The sequence below is a fragment of the Bubalus kerabau genome, chromosome 2, assembly GCF_029407905.1.
Source record: "Bubalus kerabau isolate K-KA32 ecotype Philippines breed swamp buffalo chromosome 2, PCC_UOA_SB_1v2, whole genome shotgun sequence".
Lineage (NCBI taxonomy): Eukaryota > Metazoa > Chordata > Mammalia > Artiodactyla > Bovidae > Bubalus > Bubalus kerabau.
Genome location: NC_073625.1, coordinates 191,342,873 through 191,359,014, shown reverse-complemented (window position 1 = coordinate 191,359,014; position 16,142 = coordinate 191,342,873). Strand labels below are relative to the sequence as shown.

The following is a 16,142-nucleotide window of genomic DNA, read 5'->3' as shown; positions in this document are numbered from 1 at the left end:
TTTTCCTAGTGAAACGCAACAAAGGATAATCAAAATACGCACAGCAACCGACAGGAAGACTCTTGGAGGCAGTTATATCAAGCTTGCAGAATGCGAAGTTAACACACAAAAGACAACTGCTTTCCTACATACAAGCAATGAACTAGAATTTTACATAAAAAACAATGCTGTTTACATTAGTATCACTCCCCCCAATGAAATAAATTTAACAAAATATGTAAAAGATCCATATGAGGAAAAGTACAAAACTCTGATGAACAAAACCAAAGAACTAAATAGCGGAGATATAATCCAGAAAGACTCAACAATGTCGGTATCGGCTCTTCCCAACTTCACCTATAGATTCAACAAAATCCCAATAAAATCCCAGCAAGGTATTCTGTGGAAATCAACTGACTTGTTCCCATGTTCATATGGAGAGGCGAACACCCAGAGCAGCCAACATAACATGAAGGAGAACAGAGGGGCCCTGGCAGTCTCTGACTTCAAGACTTACTGTGTATACAGCTATGGGAATCAAGACAGATCTGAACAAAGATGGTGGAATAGAAGGACGTGTGCTCATCTCCTCCTGCAAGAGCACCAAAATCACAACTAGCTGTTAAACCACCATCGACGGAAGGACGCAGGAACCCACCAAAAAGAGATACTACATCCAAAGACAAAGAAGAGGTGTACAACCACAGTAAAATCAAACCTCATACCCATCGGGTGGGTGACCCACAAGCTACAGAACAATAATACCAAAGAAGTTCCCCTGCTGTTGTGAAGGTTCTGAGCCCCACATCAGGCTTCCCAGCCTGGGGATCCAACAAAGGGACTGGGAATGCCCAGGGAATCGGGCCGAATGAACTTTTGGGCCAACCCAATACAGTCCACCCGAGAAGGCAATGGCACCCGACTCCAGTACTCTTGCCTGGAAAATCCCATGGATGGAGGAGCCTGCTAGGCTGCAGTCCATGGGGTCGCTAAGAGTCGGACATGACTGAGCAACTTCACTTTCACTTTTCACTTTCATGCATTGGAGAAGGAAATGGCAACCCACTCCAGTGTTCTTGCCTGGAGAATCCCAGGGGCGGGAGAGCCTGGTGGGCTGCCGTCTATGGGGTCGCACAGACTTGGACACGACTGAAGCGACTTAGCAGCAGCAGTAGCAGTACAGTCCACAGACCTAACCCCACGTTTGTTTCAGAATTTCAACTATCAGGCGAGGGTGGCCCTGTCCACCCCAAAGGCCCCCCACTGGAGGAGCTCCTCCCCGGGGAGCCTGGTCCCCACTCATGCTGGGAAGCCCAGCAGTACAAGTGCAGTAACACGCACCCACACACGTGTCACGGTCAATTCTGGGAGCCTCGGGCCCTCTGTCCACTACTGCTGCTCATCAGCGGTCAGCAACTTCCCCTCCCTGTATCCTCTCCTGGCAGACATGGTGTCACCGACTCTTGCCAGAGACGGGCTCAGATCCTTCCTTCCTGAGGCATACATGGAACTCCTCTCTCTTCACCCACCAAAGGGCACTTCGGGTGGCCCACTGCAGAGCAGTGTCCAGGCCTACCATCCTATCACCCATGCCTGCACACACAGGCCCCAATCCTGGTGCTGGCACTTGAGGGCGCCAATAGCTACTTGTTGCATGAAAGGATGCCTGGGTGGGTGGGTGGGGGGATGAGTGGGTGGACTGGATGAATGAGTGGATGGGCGGGTGAACAATGGATGGATAGAAGGATGGATGGGTGGGTGGGTGGGAGGGTGGGTGGTAGGATGAGTGGATGGATTAGATCAATGAGTGGATGAACAAATGGATGGATGGAAGGATGGGTGGATGCCTGGGTGGGTGGATAAATGCTCTCCCTCCCTATGCCTCCAGCTGGCACAGTGCTCCACCCCTCACAAGGAGGTGTTCTCTCAGCAAGGCGGAAGCAGGGAAGGAGCCCGAAGCCTCAGGCACTGTCTGCATCTCCTCCATCTACAAGGGGAAGTCAGCCCAGTCTCTGCTGCCCTGTCCTCTGGCGGTGCTCAGAGGAGGCTCACCGCTGTGGGTCTGGGCTTCCATTTCTACAACAGGCTCCATGCCCATCCACTTCTCCATTCTGGAAAGATGGGGGCGCCCAGATGGCCTGAGCACAGGACAGTGACCATCACAGAGCACACAGATAAGGGTGCTATAACACTCAGGACCCAGCACTCACTAGGGAAGCCCATAACCCCAAAACACAGGAGCCTGTTCACATGGGGTTCCCCCACCCGTTCTCAGCAGCAGGCCAGGAGTGGAGGAGGTCACAGTGGAGCTGGCGGCACTCCTCGGGGCCCTGGGGAGGCTGGGGTTTGCTCCACAGTCCCCGGGTGTGACCTGGGCTCCAGCCCACCTTGGGCCTTGGGCACAGTGCCCACCAGCAGCATCTGCCTCACGGGTCCTGGTTGGTGGTTGGTAATTAAACTGCACATCACTCTTTTCTAACTGCGATTCATTTCCTGACGACTGAGTTAATCCACCAGAGTCTCATCCACAGCCACAGCCAACATCTGCCTTGTGGAGGGGGTGACCACAGGGATAATTTAGGATTGGTGAAAAACCACTGAGACCCCATTACTACTGAGAGCAAGTCACCTGCTGCTATGCTATACTGACAACCAATGGCATTCGAAAAGCCACATGTCACACCAGGCTTTACACGTGACCGGGAGCACTTGAAAATTACAAAACAGTAAAGATTACATTTCAAATCCTGTAAAACTCATCCCATAAACGGGATGGCCAGTCCTAATAACACTCATAAATTTGAAAGGCATTCTTATTAGTTTCAAACATAGGGTGTGTGGTAAACAGGAGCAGGCATTCACGTGTGCCCCACTCATCAGCGGTGTCCACAATGAGCGCGCACGCACAGCAACCACCATGAGCGTGCACGCAGTGTCCACCACGAGCGTGCACATACAGTGTCCACCATGAGCGTGCACATACAGTGTCCACCACGGGCGTGCACACATGGCAATGTGCAGTGAGCACTGCTACATCTCATTACGCTCAGCCTCCCAAGATGCTGGTCTGAAAATGCCAACAGCTTTCCTACTGCAGAAAAAGATTCCAGCATGCGTGAAGACATTCAGAATTTGTGTACGGTGGGGCTAACGCAAACCACGTGAGTTACAGCAAGTTCCAAATGATGACACAACTGTTCTTACGCTTCTCAAAACTTTCTCCAATTTAAATGTCTAGTGATGAAGGACCGTGGGGAAAAAGGTGGCAAGTCTAAATTTAGGGTCTTTGGATGAGAATTCTTAAAGTTTGCATTCCTGCCTTTGTCTCAGTTTCCTGCTGCTTGTCATCCTGCCATCTTGCTCTCCCACGCCTGACTGATACTGTCACCCAGATGCGCGGTGGGAGCAGCAGGGACACACTGAGGCAGCACCCGCGTGCCCTCGGATCCTGGACAAGCACGTGGGCACGGCACCCCCGGAGGTCTCGCACTGTGAGCCAGCCCCACTGCTCCCACTAGTGTGATTGTCTGTGATATCGAAAGACTGCCAGTATCAAGGTGGGTTTCCTCCTCCTCCTCTCAGGACACGCACTAAAAACAGGCTCATTCTATTTCCTGGAGAGGTCACTGTCTCCTGCTGCAGAAGACCCCAAAGATGTGGTGCTCCTGAAAGGCCCGTTCCAGCCCTGTCGGCTGCTGGGTAACGAGGTGGCCCCCAGAAAACACCTGGCTTTTCCCTCAGTAGGGGCGTCTTTGCACTGATGACGTTTTCTGTTAGTTCACGCACGTTACATGGAAACAGCAAACTCTCAACATCTGTTAAAGCAGCGATTTGCCCCAAAGCCAGGAGTGAGTGATTTTTATAGTCAAGGGCAACTTCTGAATCTGGTGTTAAGAAAAAAATAATGATTTTAACATCTTAACACATTAAATTGAATTAAAGACTGAAATCATCTGAAGTGGTGAATGGAACGCTCTCCGCGTTTTTAAAAAGGCAAACACGTAACAGTGGCAAACAGCATGAAGAGCAGTTTTAAGGTTGGAAAAGTCAGTAAGGAAGCGTGGCAGCAGAAGGGAAATTACAGAGCGCCCGTCTCTAGAGGGAGAATCCCCCAAGACTCCAAGCCGCACACTTCTGAGATTCCATAAACGTCTTTCCAAACAATACTTTAAACCTGGAAGCCAACGGGATTTCTAGACATGTTTCTAGACATGTTCTTTAAATCTGCCTTTGTAAGCTGGCCCCTCACTGACATTCTATGAAGTGCCAACAGAGAAGGAGGGCTTTAAATGGAGAGCTGGAATCACTGGCATCAATAAGATGAATTCACAGCACCACAAGTCAGAACACATTCCCACAGCGCATTTGCATCCAGGATCTGCATTTCAAAATAAAAGAGGACGACTCACCTTTCCTCTCGGAGCGTCTCCTGCGCCTCCTCTTACACCGGCGGCCCCTGATGCTGAGGATGGTCCCCATAGCCTGTGTCCCCGTGATGAGCGAGCCAGCCCGGGGCAGCCCGGCCCTAGTCTGGCCCTGCAGCTACTGGGGTGGACGCTCAGCCAACCCTTGGAGCTGCACAGCTGTGACGGCCGCCCGGGGACACGTGGGAGGGCGGCTCCTCCCCCGCCCCAGGCTCACTCATCAGAGGCAGATGGAGGGGCCACCAGCTGGAGAGTGGCCCGGGACCCTCAGCCCTGAAACACAAGCAGGGACATGACCCTGAAAGGGAGGAGAGACATGCTCTCCCCAGCAAACAGAACCTGACCTGAAAAAGCCCAGCATCTTCAAAACACGCAGAACCCTCAAGTAATGAAGCAGAACTGCCAGGAGGCCAGTTCACAAAACACACTGCACAAAGTAATGCAGCCAGGGAGAACACACAGGGGCCAGGACCCCGTCTGGGGACACTGCCGCCCACCTGCATGTGGGCAGCCAGGCCAGGCAGTGCCACTCGCCCCTTCCACGCATCCAGGTGCACAGGCACGCGCGCGCACACACACACACAGAGTTATACACCCGCGCGCACACACACAGAGGCACATCTCGGGGCATGGGACCCCCGCACTCGGGCTGGCCCAGCACAACCCACGCCCTTGGTCCCCCTCATCCAGACAGGCAGTGTAGACACTCTCCCACATCTAGGGGGCCCTGTCCTCCGAAAAAAAGGCAGCTGCAGCCGGGAGGACATGAATGCCACAGTCCTTCAGCCAAAGAAAAGTCAATCAATGTGTCAAACTCTTCTTTACAACATGACTGACTGTGTCTTGCAAAAAAAAAAAAAGTTCCTTTCCCAGTAATGCCAGCGTCCCTTTTACAATTTAGTATTCCAAAGGTGTACACGAATTAACACCAGATTCACCAACTGCATGCAGAGCTGAGCCATGTCTTGTCACGTCGAGCAGCTCCTATTACCTTAGGCTTGTGGGTGTGCCCATCCAAATGTGCCCCACAGAAGAGGTTGCCCTGCACAGCCCCCTCCCCAAGGCTCCAGGCAGTGGGCACGAGGGGAACAGAATCCACCCCTGGCCTGGGGTAGGGGTGGGGCAGGGGATCAGAGCGCAAACCCGAGCGGTGGGCCGGCTTGGTGGGCAGAGCCCAGGGACTGTCCCCAGCCCCAGGCACAGCCGTTCATGCTGCTGATGGAGGCGGTCACGCTAACTCTGATTTTCTGGACTCTGTCCAGTATTTTTCCACGTGGCATCCATACACCACACAGCACATTATTTTCTTTTTGTTGATGCTCTGGCATGGGGAGAGGCCTTGCTGACCCCAAGAGAGACTGCCCCTTCCCAATGAGCCAATTCCCAGAGACAGCAGAGGGCTCAGCCAGGAGCAGTGCAAACCCCAGTGCCCACCACCATCCAACCTCTCCCCAGACCCTCTGCCTCACCCCAAGGCCCTCAGGCAGGGACCAGGCCAGCAGAAGTCACCGCTCCAGCCTGGAGCCTGTCAGCACGACCCACACCGACCAGTCCTGTGTGGCTGACTCTGCCCCGCTTCGCTGTTCCCATGCTGTTACTCAGTTGCTAACACAACAAAGTCATGTCCGACTCTGCAACCCCACAGACTGCAGCGTGCTAGGCTTCCCTGTCCTTCACTACCTCCCGGAGTTTGCTCAAATTCATGTCCACTGAGTCAGTGATGCCATCCAACCATTTCATCCTGTGTCATCCCCTTCTCCTGCCTTCAATCCTTTGCAGCATCAGGGTTTTTCCCAGTGAGTCGGCTCTTCGCATCAGGTGGCCAAAGTATTGGAGCTTCAGATTCAGCATCAGTCCTCCCAATGAATATGCAGGGTTGATTTCCTTTAGGATTGACAGCTTTGATCTCCTTGCTGTCCAAGAGACTCTCAAGAGTCTTCTCCAACACCACAGTTCAAAAGAATCAATTCTTTGGTGCTCAGCCTTCTTTATGATCCAACTCTCACATCCATACACGACTACTGGAAAAACTATAATTTCAACTATATGGAACTTCGTAGGCAAAGTGATGTTGCTGTTTTCTAATACGCTATCTAGGACTGTCATAGCTTTTCTTTCAACAAGCAAGTGTCTTTTAATTTCATAGCTGCAGTCACTGTCCGTAGCAATTTTGGAGCCCAAGAAAAGAAAATCTGTCACTGTATCCATTTCTCCCCCATCTATTAGGCGTGAAGTGATGGGACAGGATGTCATGATTTTATTTTTTTGAATGTTGAGTTTTAAGCTCTTTCACCCTCATCAAGAAGTTATTTAGTTCTTCTTCCCTTTCTGCTATTAGAGTAGTATCATTTGCGTATCTGAGGTTGTTATTTCTCCTGGCAATCTTGATTCCAGCTTGTGATTCATCCAGCATGCTATTTCACATGATGTACTCTTGTAGCTCAGCTGGTAAAGAATCTGCCTGCAATGTGGGAGACCTGGGTTCGGAAGATCCCCTGGAGAAGGAACGGCTACCCACTCCAATACTCTGGCCTGGAGAACTCCATGGACTGTATAGTCCATGGGGTCACAAAGAGTTGGACACAACTGAGCAACTTTCACTCACTCACTCTGCATAGAAGTTAAATAATCAGGGTGACAATGTACAGCCTTGACGTACATACACTTTTCCCAATGTGGAACCAGTCCGTTGTTCCATGTCTGGTTCTAACTGCCGGTTTCTGACCTGCACACAAATTTCTCAGAAGACAAGTAAGATGGTCTGGTATTATATCTCTTTAAGAATTTTCCACAGTTTGTTGTGATCCACACAGTCAAAGGCTTTAGCATAGTCAATGAAACAGAAGTAGATGTTTTTTGGAATTCTCTTGCTTTTTCTATGATCTAACACATGTTGGCAATTATATCTTGGTTCCTTTGCCTTTTCTAAATCCAGCTTGTACATCTAGAAGTTCTTGGCTCACATACTATTGAACTGTAACTTGAAAGATTTTGAGCATTACCTTGCTAGCATGTGAAATGAGTGCAATTGTGCAGTAGTTTGAACATTCTTTGGCATTCCCTTTCTACGCAATTGGAATGAAAACTGACCTTTTCCCTTCCTGGGGCTCTATTGCTGAATTTTCCAAATCTGCTGGCATATTGAGTGCAGCACTTTAACAGCATCATCTTTTAGGATTTGAAATAGCTCAGCTGGAATTCCATCACCTCCACTAGCTTTGTTTGTAGTGATAGCTCCTAAGACCCACTTGACACAGCACTCCAGGATGTCTGGCTCGAGGTCCGTGATCACACCATTATGGTTATCTGGGTCATTAAGATCTTTTTCATATAGTTCTTCTGTGTATTCTGGTCACTTCCTCTTAATATCTTCTGCTTCTGTTAGCTGTCCCCATGCAAACTCCCCAAAAGGCCTTCTCACTGCCTTATCCCTCCAGACCCCAGTGGGTGCTACCATGTTCTGCAGGGCATGTGTGCAGCCAGGCTTCTCCAGGGCACCCACTGCTCACGATGATCCCATGGGTGCAAGAGGACACAGTTTGGTTCTCAAGACACTTGGTGTGATGACACTGAGTCCATTTAGGTTCCTTTCGACTAAAGTCCATGAGACACAAGGGCAAGCTAGCTTCCTACAAGCATGTGCACAAGCCCACTTCACACCCGCTCTACATCCGTATCAAGAGGCAGGCAAAGCGGCAGTTACAAGCATACAGCCTTCACTTCATAAACTGACAGCTTGCTTTTCTCATCAAATGACATGACCCAATGCACAATGAATCTTCATCAAGTAATGAATGCCATATTCTCAAGAGTAAGTGTGAGGCAGAATCCACCAGAATGACAAGGCGAGTGGGGCCCTGACCATGCTGAGCCTGTGGCTGTGGTCAGGCGGCGCCCTCAAGGAGCACCATGCTTCTCTCTGCGTCTTAATTTATCTCAGAGCCACTCCACACGGAGTCCCCAGAGGTGAAGTAATGACCTCTCTCTGCATCTATCATAGTCTTCTTTCTTCCCACTTCCTTCTTCCACCTTTAGGATTATTTAAGAGAAGTGTAAAAATAGAATTCCCATGTTCATGAGAATCAAGAGATTCACAGCAGAATGGCAATGATTTGCTGTTTCAGATAGGGATTCCAGAACCATTAAATTGACAGTTTATAATCTAAAAAAATACTTCAAAGCTCTTTTTTAATTTAAAAATACATCAATTTCGGACTTCAGCTGTCACATCTTTGCAAGTTAATAACTACTGAATTCCAAGAGAAAGTCATAAATAGTCAGACACCATTTAGCATCTGACATTTCTGGTACCCTAATTAACTTTATTTTTATCCAGGTCTTAGAGTAAAGACACCAAAATTTAATGTTCCTAGACTATTAATCTAGAATAAGACTCTTGAAAACTATTTTTCTACTCTTACAAGAAGGAAAAAAAAAGTTTATTCTATTAGAATTCTAAACCCTCTAAATGAGTCAGTTATTCATTAGTTACTCATATATAATGAACACATGGGAAACTGTAACAGCACCTGATTTAATGTTAACATTACGGCACCTGAGAAATCGCTCTTAATAAGGAAAGCAGCACTGGCCCCCTCGCTCGTCCGGCCGTCCTCTGGGGAGGAGTGGGTGTGGGGCAGGGCTGAGGCGGCAGACAGGGCAGGAGGCCAGTGCCAACAGCCCCAGCGGCTCGGAGCCCGCCAGTGGCGAGGTGAGAAACAGCCCGGCTCCACAGTGCAGTGGAGCAGCACAGCAGGCGGGCCGGCCTCATGGCTCGGGTCTGGGGCAAGAGAGAAAGGATGCCTGGCTTTCAGCCTGAGAGCCCAGAAGGACGGAGCCGCTGAGCTCAGAGGCCTGTGGGGGGTGGGGGCAGGTCATTGGGAGTTCACTCTGATGTGCCAAGCTGGAGATGAGGTAGTCCCCCAGAAGATGCAGGGGGACCCAGGGTCTGAGTACAGAGAGCAAGAGAAAGGTCTGGGCTGGAGACTCAGGTATGGGACTCACCTACACAGAGAGGAGGCGAGAGTCTTGAGTGTGGATGCGACACACGCTGCTGCTGGGCGGTTGGGAGAGGGAGCAGCCACGAGGTGGTGTGCTGGTGTGCGTAGGACAGGTTTATCCACTGACCATCGCCTGTCAGTCACTGCCCGTGCTTTAGCTCACTTGAACATCACCAAATCTCAGTAAAGAAGACTCTGCAATGACTGCACGAGGGGCAGCCTGGACACAACCACCAGCTGTTTCACGGCCAGAAGGGATGCCAGTCAAGCCTCTGTGAGGGGAGTGGTGCAGTGCAGCCTGATTACAGCACAGGGGCCTCCCCGCTGAAGCCCTGCTCCACCTCCTCCTGGCCTGGGGCCACAGGAATTTCTCACCCTCCTGGCTCCCCAGTGACGGTGAAGGTTCCCTCCAGCTTGCTGGGGAGACCACATGAGGACGGTGTGCAGGGAGGGCGGGGACCCTCAGCTGTAGCTGCTCCTGGATTAGCAGCACCGCTTTACAGAGGAGCCTGCCAGCTGGAGAGGCTAAGTGACCTGTCCACAGTCACAACTAGGCAGGCAGCAGGGCCCTGTTCAGAACCCAGGACATACCCAGCTCAGACCCAGCGCTTCAACCTCTGCAACACAGCCAACATGGCAAAAGCACAGCCACTCAAGTTTACTTTTTTGGTATATTAAGATTCTACAGTATTGTCAAAATGACATGCCCATATTTCTTTAACATTGCATGTTTCCACCTTCTCTGATAGAACAGTTTCAAGCAGACTAAGGTGAGCGTAGTTGTCAGTCTACCTGCAACATTGCTCCACTCAGTTAAGATCACGGATTCAAGCAAGCTTTTTCCATTTTCTTTTAAAGTGATTTTACCAAGGAACTTTGGATTAAAATAAGAATCTACACAGCTCAAATAGGTAAAGCAGGTGTTGAATCTAAAAAAAAAAAAAAAAAGTGGGGAGACACTTGAACTGAAATTAGGCCCTGAAATTAGTTCCAATAGCCAATCATGGGGACAGTAACTACAGCCATGATATTAAAAGATGCTTGCTTCTTGGAAGAAAAGCTATGACAAACAGGCAGTATATTTAAAAACGGAGACATCACTTGGCCAACAAAGGTCCTTATAGTCAAGGCTATGGTTTTTCCAGCAGTCATATATGAATGTGAGAGTTGGACCATAAAGAAGGCTGAGCACTAAAGAATTGATGCTTTTGAACTGTAGTGCTAGAGAAAACTCTTGAGTCCCTTGCACTACAAGATCAAACCAATCAATCCTAAAGGAAATCAATCCTGAATATTAATTAGAAGGACTGATGCTGAAGCTGAAGCTCCAATACTTTGGCCACCTGATGGGAAGAGTCAACTCTTTGGAAAAGACCCTGATTCTGGCAAAGACTGAGGGCAGAAGGGGGTGATAGATGAGATGGTTGGATGGCATCACTGACTCAGTGGACACGAGTTTGAGCAAGACAGTGCTCAAGATCCAGGAGACAGTGGAGGACAGGAGCCTGGCGTGCTGCCATTCCTGGGGTTGCAAAGGGTTGGACACAACTGAGCAACTGAACAAAGTCAGGCAAGGAAGTAGCCACAGATGGTGGTAGGCAAATGGCTCAAGTGTTCCATGGATGACGGAGGTGATCCACAAGTGGCCATGGTGGCCCGTGGATGAGTGCCCGCAGCAGAGGCCATCTCAAACCCAAGAGGCCTGGGCTGTGCGGGGAGGGCTCGGACACCTAGCTAAAGATGAAAAGACAGTCTGAAATAAACACTGCCATCAAGTCTGAACATAAATTTGAAGCTAAACTGAGTACACAATTGATAGTCATGATTGGATAGGTATTTTTTCTCTACTGTATATATTTTTAAATTTATTTATTTTTTAATTGAAGGATAATTGCTTTACAGAATTTTGTTGTTTTCTCTCAAACATCAACATGAATCAGTCATAGATATACATATATGTATGTTTTTCTTTAAACAGTTTTTGAAGTATCCTTTAAGATGCTTTAGCTATTACTGATTATTAATAACAAATTAGAACATAAACTTTTTGAAATACAAATTAAATCTGGCTGGTTCTTCAAAGAAGACAGAGTGACTTTGCTCAATCTAGAGTAGAAAACCTCTGGCCTAGTTGATCTATTTATAAATGATTCCAGGGTTGTCGTTTTTTAACTGGGTATGTGTAGATGAAAGAGCTGATGTGAACGTATGTATGTACAAGGAAGGTTCAGTTCAGTTCAGTTGCTCAGTCGTGTCTGACTCTTTGTGACCCATGGACTGCAGCATGCCAGGCTTCCCTGTTCATCACCAACTCCCAGAGCTTGCTCAAACTCAAGTCCATTGAGTTGGTGATGCCATCCAACCACCTCATCCTCTGTCATCCCCTTCGCCTTCTACCTTCAATCTTGCCCAGCATCAGGGTCTCTTCCAATGAGTCAGTTCTTCGCATCAAGTGGCCAAAGTATTGGAGCTTCAGCTTCACCATCAGTCCTTCCAAAGAATATTCAGGATTGATTTCCTCTAGGATAGATTGGCTTGATCTCCATGCAGTCCAAGGAACTCTCAACAGTCTTCAACACCACAGGACAAAAGCATCAATTCTTTGGCACTCAGCTTTCTTTATGGTCCAACTCTTACATCCACACATAACTACTGGAAAAACCAGAGCTTTGACTAGATGGACCTTTGCTGGCAAAATCTCTGCTTTTTAATATGCTGCCTAGGTTGGTCACAGCTTTTCTTCCAAGGAGCAAGTATCCTTTAATTTCATGGCTGTAGTCACCATCTGCAGTGATTCTGGAGCCCAAGAGGACAAAAGTGACCAGATTTGACTAAAAACATCAGCAAGACTGAAGGGGAAGAAACAACTTGAAAAGAGACCAGAGGTGTGAAAGCCTGGACCGCAGGTGGCACCTGAGGCATGCAATTCATGAGCCTGAGGAACAGACACACGAGGGGCACACTCAGAGCTGCAAGAGGGGAAATATCTCAGGGTGTGAAGATCCGAATCTGCCACCAAATGGATGCCAAGCGCAAGGAGACGGCAATAAAAGGCAACAATGAAAACCCACATCTTTGTCACTGAAATCCATGACTAGAGAGCGCCAACGGAGTCGAGACCAAAGCAGTCTGGTTACTGAGGCAATGAAGCTGGGCTGGAGGGCAGTGGCAGGGTGTCACCTAGTTTGAGAGGGGGTGACCCATCTCAGGTCCCTCAAGCTGATCACCTATGTAGGTGGGAGCCTAAGAGACCCCGAGTTCCAGGGTGGGGCAGCCCACAGGCCTCACCCCACCTGCAGATCTGTATCCCCAAACTGCCAGGAGGCCCTCAGGAGATGTGAGTGTCATCCTGGACGGACGTTCACAGAGAGGTGTGGGAACAGGTCCCTTACTCACTCTGGCCCGCAGGGATCTCTACTGGCTGGAGTGTGCCTTCATCCCCAAAGTCTAGCACCCTGGGATCTCATAGGCAGAATCTGAGCCACGACTTGGAGGCCCTGGATTACACCATGGACCCCGGCTACTGCCTGGCCAGCACCCCGGCTACTGCCTGGCCAGGACCCTGGCTACTGCCTGGCCAGACCCGACCCCCCTCCCCCTCTCCCTGGTTCACAGTGTTGCAAGGTCAGCCTCAGCAGAGCAAGTTAGGGTGCGGACAGGACAACAGAGTGGGCGTGGTTTCAACACAGCCATAGGGCTGCAAGACACGGGTTTATGGAAGAGGAATTTTAAACCTTAAGCAGTCGTATTATTTCTTTATTTAGTGAAGAGTTGTCTTCACTAAAGATCAAACACACACATACAAATTTTGGTTAGTCTTATTAAAATCAGCAATCTGTTACCATACATTTAGAACTTGAGAGTACAGACTGGGATTTTTTCTTTTGCATTTTTTCTTCATTATTGCCTATGTGAAATATTAAGCTAAAATAGTAGAACTACAGAATTATGTTACACATAAATAAGCAAAGCAATACTTTTTTAAAGATGAGAACAAATTATGTGACTGTGCTTTCCAAGTCTGTAACACAGACTCAATTTATTAGTATAGTTAAACATAAATTATTTGATAAAATGTATAAATCAGGTCATTCAGTAAACTAAACCAGCCATAAGTATTCCATGCCATTGTCTCCTGGCTCCTTTAAAATGGTTGAAACAAAGTCAGTGAACCGAAACTTTCCTGCAGACTTTCCACATAAGTTGGTATCTGGGTTCAGGATGGGAAACAGGCTTCTCTCGTTATCTCGGCACAACCCCACAGCGCCACCTACTGTCTGAAGGCGTCCACCTGGGGCTCTGGGCACGCTGGACAGTGCGGTCCGCCCTCTCCACTGCTACGTCCTGGCTCTCTGTCAGTGGCAGGCAATGGCACAGAACACCACCAACAGACAAGGCCACTCTGCGATGAGGGTGGATGGGGACATCTGAGCGGGCCAGAGGGCACCTCTGGGAGGAAGGAGACACGGCGGTGCTGTGCTAAGTGCACACACTGTCAGCACACGTCTAACTGCTCACAGAAAAGTGATTTTTATTGCCTGTCAACTATATCTCAATAAAGTCAGCTTTTAAAAAAAAATCCCAGAAAAAAAAAACACAAATTATATGAGAAAGTCACCATTCAATTTGAAATAAAAGGTATGTAGAAGAAGGAATGAATGGATTCCAAACACAGAATGAATCAGTTGGAAAAGACTGGAAAGCACGGTCTCTCTCATCAGGACAGCAGAGGACGGTGCCACCAGCTCTCGCTGCTACGGGTGACATATCATGCGAGGAGGCCGGGCTGGGAAGCCGGCAAACTGCCTCAAGCACAGAGCTGTGTCAGGGAGGCCAAAGTCCAAACTCGGGCTGGAGCCACTTCTCACCGGCCCGCTCCACCACCCCAGACAATGCAAGAATGCAGGAAGAAGAGGATAACACTGAACAAAAAAGGCACGACCCAATGATAAGGCTAAAGTGCCCTCCATGCCCTTACCCCGACAGCTGCAGCCCGCTTGGGCCCACTAGGCTGCTGGGATCCTCTCCTGTTCCCAATCCCCTGCTCTGTGCCCACTTCCCCGTACCATCTGCTTGGAAAATACACAATGTTCAGGACTCCCCACCCCCATGAAGCCTGCAGCCCTGCCTAGAGAGCAGGTCACTGGCCTCTGCCCCCACTCTCTTCTCAGCAGCAGCAGCCACGGCTGTCATCATTTGCTTCCTACCCACCCCCAGCCACGCCCGTCCTGCAGGGCCTGCCTGTGCAGCACTGCAGAGGCCCAAGGGCCCCCAGGAACCAAGAGACCCGCCCTGTCCTCTAAGCGGCTCTGGGCTTTGTTCTTCCAGAATTGGGCCCATGGAGTTCTCATCACTGCTGCCAGTTGCCACCTGACAAACTCCAGGGAGTGATGAGAGACCACGTGGAATGTCCCAGTTCACGTTCAAAAGGTGGACTACAAACCCAGAAGCGGTCCACAGCGTCCTGGACACAGCCAAGAGTGCATTCATAAGATGGTCAGGAAACATCAATCTTCTAGAATTCTCCATGTGCACAGGAGGGCCAGGGGGTCTCATAGATTCAGCCTTTCAGATTTTAGAGTGGTGACTACGTAACAAACCCGTCCACAAGAGGGCGATGCTAGTATTTCTAAAACTCCCTCCATGAGGACACAGGGAAGAACACCAGATTTTCCTGTATCTACAATGATCGAGCCACAGAGGCTGGGATGGTTGGATGGCATCACTGACTCAATGGACATAATCTGATTAAACTCCAGGAGATACTGGAGGACAGAGGAAACTGGTGAGCTGTAGTCCATGAGGTCACAAAGACGTGGACACAACTTAGCGACTAAAGAATATAATTGAATCTCTTAACTTTTCTTTTACACATCAGTCTTAAGTGTCTGATTCTATTATCTAGTATTGAGTCTAGTATTGACTAGAGCTCAAAACAGCTAGAAGAAAATCACCAATTAATCTCCAAGAACAACAGATGCAACGGCACACAACACTGCAAAGGCAACTGGATTTTTATTTGCCGAGTCGTATTTTTGAGTTGCGCTGGGCTTAGCTGCTCAGTTGTGTCTCTTTGCAAACCCATGGAATGCAGCCCGCCAGACTCCTCTGTCCATGGGATTCTCCAGGCAAGAAAACTGGACTGGGTCGCCATGCCATCCTCCAGGGGAATCTTCCCAACCCAGGGATCAAACCCAGGTCTCCCGCGTTGCAGGCAGATTATTTACTGTCTGAGACCCCAGGGAAGCCCACTCGTGAGGTTAACTGAGCACTACTTTGCCTGCAGCCACCCTCAGCCAGGGATATGCAGAGAAGGCACATGGGGGCCCCTCCTGGGTCCTCGCTGGGATGCTGCCCCCTGGGAGAGGTCCCACCCCTGGCCTGCAGGTCCCCCTCACAGCCAGCACTTCCTGGTGGCAACCATGACTGTCCTCTGCTTCCAGGTCCCAAGGGCCTCCGTTAGTGCCTGCCCACAGGTGGAAGGCACGTATCTGCTGGATAAATGACAGACTGGGTCCAGAGTGCAACAGAGATCTTCCTCGAACACTGCTGCAGGTGCTAAGAAGCTTCATTCGGACATTCCCTGCCATCTGAGCCCCTACCTGAGGCCCTGGAGCTGAGAAAGAAGGCGCGTTAGGGGCCCAGGACGTTGAAGGGGGCACCCCCAATTATGCAAGATTGGCCAGGAGGTCATGAACCCAGTGCCTGGTCCGCACCATCACCCACCATGAGGGGTGGG

At 49.6% G+C, this 16,142-nt stretch overlaps 1 protein-coding gene across 1 annotated transcript in view; it reads right to left on the bottom strand.

Annotated features, from left to right (window-relative positions):
• Positions 1-16,142, bottom strand: part of ADARB1 (adenosine deaminase RNA specific B1) — a 112,334-nt gene that overhangs the window by 45,132 nt on the left and 51,060 nt on the right. The window lies entirely within an intron of this gene.